The sequence below is a fragment of the Marmota flaviventris genome, chromosome 15, assembly GCF_047511675.1.
Source record: "Marmota flaviventris isolate mMarFla1 chromosome 15, mMarFla1.hap1, whole genome shotgun sequence".
In the NCBI taxonomy this organism is placed as follows: Eukaryota; Metazoa; Chordata; class Mammalia; order Rodentia; family Sciuridae; genus Marmota; species Marmota flaviventris.
Genome location: NC_092512.1, coordinates 20,643,663 through 20,649,265, shown reverse-complemented (window position 1 = coordinate 20,649,265; position 5,603 = coordinate 20,643,663).

Sequence of the window (5,603 nt, the reverse complement as noted above, 5' to 3'; positions counted from 1 at the left end):
TCTATGAGGCACAGCTGAAAGGAAAGACCTAAGCCCAGATAGACATTGCTGTAGTAACCATCCATGGGCTTTCTACACCTCTATCTGTGTAGTAACCATCCATGGGCTTTCTACACCTCTATCTGTAGGAGTTTGAAATCAGTGCTGCACTGAGAGTAACTATAGCAACAACAAAAATAAAAAATAAAAAAAATAGTCCAATTACTAATTGGATTAATACACAGTTTCTATTAAGGTTCTTATAGAAGGAAAGAAAGGCATGTTCATTGATTGATCTAAAAAACTTTACTTATATTTACTAAACTTTACAATCTATGTGGATTTTAACAAACAAAATTATGAAGCGCAATAAGAAGTAAGAAAAAATATTATTTCCCCAAGGGACAGAACAATTTTCAGAAATAATCTCAAGACCGATTGTAAAGTGACAGTAATTAATAATGTATGGCATTGGTGAAAGAATAGACTTTTAAAATTAATGGAATAGAATAGAAAGCCCAGAAATGTGGCACACAAATATTATCAGCTAGTTCTTGACAAAGAGGAGAAGACAATTCAATAGAGAAATGCTAGTCTCTTAGTCTTCACAAATTATGCTGGAACAATTGGACATCCATATGCAAAACAAAAACAAAAACAAAAAAAAAAACTTCAACATATCACACACTGTACAAAAATTAAAGTAGTTCAGGAAACTAAATTTGTAATATAAACCTGTGAAAAAAGACAATCTGTGTGGCTTTGGATCTGGTGATGAATATTTAGATATGACACTGAGAGCACAATTCATTTTTAAAAATGCTAAACTATATTAACACCTAAAACTTTTGCTTTGTGAAACACACAGTATGCCATAGATTGAACAACTGTTTGTAAAGCACATACTGATAGAGGGCTTGCACCCAGAATAGGTAAAGTACTCTTAAAATTCAATAGTTAGAAAGTATGCAATATGATTTTTTAAAATGGACAGAAACTTCCCCAAAGAAGATGGACATGCCAATAAATAAGTGAAAAGATGCTCAACATCTTCAGAGTTATGGACTCACTTGTGTCCTCCCTGATTCATATACTAATCACCACCTGCCACCCTTTGTGTGCACAACCCCCTCTCTGTCCCAGGTATTTGGAGACAAGGCCAGTAAGAAGATAATTAAGGCTAAGTGAAGTCCTAAGGTGGTCTCCTTATCTGGAGAGTAAGAGACACCAGAGCACTCTCTGCATGTGCACAGAGGAAGAACCTGTGAGGACACAATGGTGAGACAGTCATCTATCTATACATCAGCAAGAGAGGCCACACCAGAAACCAACCCTGACAACACTTTGATCTTGGACTTCCAGCCACCACAACTGTGAGAAATAAATTTCTGTTGTTTAAGCCATCCCAGCCTGTGGCATTTTGTTATGACAACCTTAGCAGACTAATATAATTAGTCATAAATCATTAGTCAAATGCAAATTAAAACACAGTGAGATACCACCATACAATACAGAAATGGATGATATATGAAAAATTAAACCTGACAATGCGAGGCACTAGCCAAGATGTAAAACAGTAAGAACTCTTCCTTAGGTTTGATGTGGTGGTGCATACCTATAATCCCAGCAATTCTAGAGGTTGAGGCAGGAGGATCACAATTGCAAGGCCAGCCTCAACAACTTAAGGAGACCCTATCTCAACATAAATAAATAAATAAATACATAAATAAAAAAGAAAGGAAGGAAGGAAGAATGAACAAAACTAAAAGGTCTGGGAATGTATCACAATGGCAAAGCATGCCTGGGTTCAGGTCCCAGTACCAACAAACAAACAAATATATAAGCAAACAAAAAACACCTCTTGGAGGGAATGCAAAGTGGTACAGCTATCATGGAAGCATTTGGTAGTTTCTTACAAAGTTATACAAACACTACCAAGACCTAACAGTCTCCTACTCCTTGGTATTTGCCTAAGTTAATTGAATAAACAAACATTTATAGCAACTTTATACATAATTACCCCCCAAACAAGACAATTACAGTGTACTTCAACAGGTGAATGAATAACCAAGAGTCTGGAACATCTTTTTTTTTTTTTTAAAGAGAGAGAGAGACAGAGAGAGAGAGAGAGAGAGAGAGAGAGAGGGAAGGAGTGAGAGATAATTTTTTGATATTTATTTTTTAGTTTTCGGCGGGCACAACATCTTTGTATGTGGTTCTGAGGATCGAACCCGGGCCGCACGCATGCCAGGCGAGCGTGCTACCGCTTGAGCCACATCCCCAGCCCCCTGGAACATCTTTTTGATGAAGTGCTACTGAGAATTATAAAGCGGCAAACTATTGATTCACCCAGGATTATAAATGCATTTTGTTAAGTTTAAAAAGTCACAAAAAAACAATATATTATGTGAATTGGTTCTCATGAACTTTTGGTAAAGGCAGAATCATAGGGATGGGGAAGAGTTCAATGGTTACCAAGAGTTGGTAGAAGCAGGGAGGGCTGATGATGAAGGAGGCACACAACACTGTCAGGTGATAGAACTGCTAGGTATGACACTAGCTGGTGGATCCCTAGTACTGTGTTCTTGTCAAATGCTTTAGTTTGCCACCAAAAAAAAGTTTAAATGTATGTAAATTCAAAACATCCAAGATGTAGGGGAAATCCCAGGATGGAATTTAGATGGTAACAAATAAGTACAACTGTATTCAATATAATGTCATGTAAGTGGATGAGGACAAAAAGACCTAGCCTAAGTCACTTTGGAAACCAGTGTTTTGAATGGATACTATAGAATTAGAGACAAAGGATCTGTATAATAATACTGCATTCTAATGGGTAAATTTGTTTCTCATATGAGTAAATCTCAGCAATTCTGAAGATATTTGATATGCATCTATGGTGAAAAAACAAGTGTTATATATCATGTCAGGAATGTTTCTCACTCTGAGAAAGAAATTAAAATAATCAGGGGGAAGGAGGAAAAAAGCTAGAATGAACTTAATGAGGTAAGTATGTGTGATTTATACAATACACACACATATATACAAACACATATCCACATGTGTGTATACATATATAGACACACATGCATATACACATGTACATTACACAAATATGCACACACACTGATGCACACCTATTTGCACAATAGACTCACATATGCATATGTGTGCATACAAATACACACATACATGCATGCACACATATACGCACATGTGCATACGCACATGTTGCACACATGCTGTTATGGTTTAGATGTGGTGTCACCCCAAAGCTCACAGTTAATACAAGAAAGTTTAGAGGAGAAATGATTGTGTTATAGCCTTAGCCTAATCAGTGAATTAATCCCGGATGGGATTAACTCTACTGGAAGGGTGTGGCTGGAGGAGATGGGAATTTGGGCGTGGCTATGGGGTATATATTTTGATTCTGAAAAGTGAAATCTCTCTCTCTGTCTGCTTTCTGATCAACATGTGAGCTGTTTCCCTTTGCCACACTCTTCCAATATGATGTTCTGCCTTACCTGGAGCCCCAAGGAATGGAGCTGGCCTTCTATGGACTAAGACCTCAAATAAGCTCTTCCTGCCCTAAAATTGTTCTGGTCAGATCTTTTAGTTGAATCACCAAAAAAGCTGACTAAAAACAGATGCATGTGCACACATGTGCACATAGAAGTGTATGCATACACAACAGACATGCATGCATGTGTAATATATACACACATGTGTATTCATATGTATGCAATACACACATACACATGTATGTACACACATGTATACACACATGCATATGTATACATATGTGTGTGTTTATGTGTACCTGTATTCACACATAGATATTTGCACACATGCAGTGTATTTACACACTTATATATATATATGTGTGTGTGTGTGTGTTCATACATATGCATCTATGAATTAATATAGATGCATAAGTTCATAGCTTTTTTGACTAAGAAGACCTAGAAGGAATGATACCTCAGTAGCAAAGATCTTGGATTAGAAAATACCATTTTCTAATGAAATGAAAAATATCTCATTAGGGGGCTGGAGGAAGGAAAATTATTTCATATTAAAAGTTTAAAAAAGTGAGACATGTCTTTTATATATTTTATGTCCCTTGAAGAGAAGCTTGAGATCCCAAATGAGTCTCTAGTGAGGCCAGATAAGTAAGAATCTGAGTAATTTAGCCTTGTTGCTATGAACTTTCACACATTTCTTAAACCTTGCTAACAGGTGTAGGTCATTGCAGTTTCTGAAAAGGGGAACTTTAGTGGACGAACTGGGGCTTCTGCCGGGAATTTGTGAGGAAGCCCCTGGCCTCCTGCTTAAACCTTCAGCATTTAATGGACACACCTTCTCCACATCAAGGATGGTAACACTGGAATGCTGGTTCCCAGGTTTGAGCTCTTGACTACACCTTTGCTTTTTATTTCCCCAGCATGATGCCCTTCTATGAAGGTGGCCATAACTGATCTGATTTCATAAACAGGGTTGATCTGCATCACAGCTATATTCTAAGGTCATGGTAAAGTGAGAGAGAAGAGGAGACAGACCAGGAAAGGGCAGGATATAGTGGAATCTGATCACAGGGGAATCTCCTTCTTGGGAATTGAAACTTAAAGACAGACTCTCACTCTCCTTGTCTGTACAACAAACCCAACCTAAAATAATCCAAGTCTGTCTCCTAGGAATTTGAAACTTCAAAGTGAAGGATATAGAGAGACGAGATTCGGAGAAAGAGTGGGAAATTTGGCCTCCAAGGGACCCAGGGTTGTCTTGCGTCTGCGCTTTCTGAAGCTAGGATCTAGCCACCTACATTGGTTTCCTGTGCCTGTTGTAGAAATTTCCCATGAACTGGATGGCTTGAAACATAGTAATTTATGCTCACAGTTGGAGGCCAGAAATTCCAAAATCAAGGGGTCAGCAGGGCTCTGCTCCCTATAGAGGTGCTGAGGGTAAACCCATCCCTGGTCCCTTGACTTTGGAAGTCCCTTCCAATTCTGTCTCCATCTACATCATCTCTTCCTCTTCTGTCTGTCCACTCTGTGTGCCTCTTATAAAGACAACTGTCATTGGATTCATGGCCCCCTTGGATAATAGAGGATGATCTCTTCATCTCAAAAATGCATATATTAATTCATCTACAAAATCTTTTTTTTTTTTTGATAAAGTAACATTCACAGGTTCTTATGATGACATAAATTTAGGGGACCATTATTCAACCCAAACAACAAACCATCCTTCCGATTAATTTCTTCTTTTTCTCAAATTAAGTAGTGCCAGTTTCTATTATTTTCAACTGGAAGAACTTACTAGTTTGCCCCCTCAAAGTTTGTAGCAGCAATTATAAGTGGCTTGTACCACCTGTTTACTAAGCCTGACTTCTGAAATTCTCCAATTGTAGTGTTAAAAAAAAAATTACTTTGGAGCCTCTTAAAAACATAGGCTTCTGCCCTCATCCCCTGAAATTTTCAGAAGATTAACCTGGGAATCTCCATTTTTAACAACTCCCAAATATTCCTGTGATGAAAGAGAAATAGAGAAATCAAGAGTTCAGGCCCCATTATAAGGTCCCATTCAAATACAAACAAGAGGAAAAGCAATGAAAAATACTTGGAAAA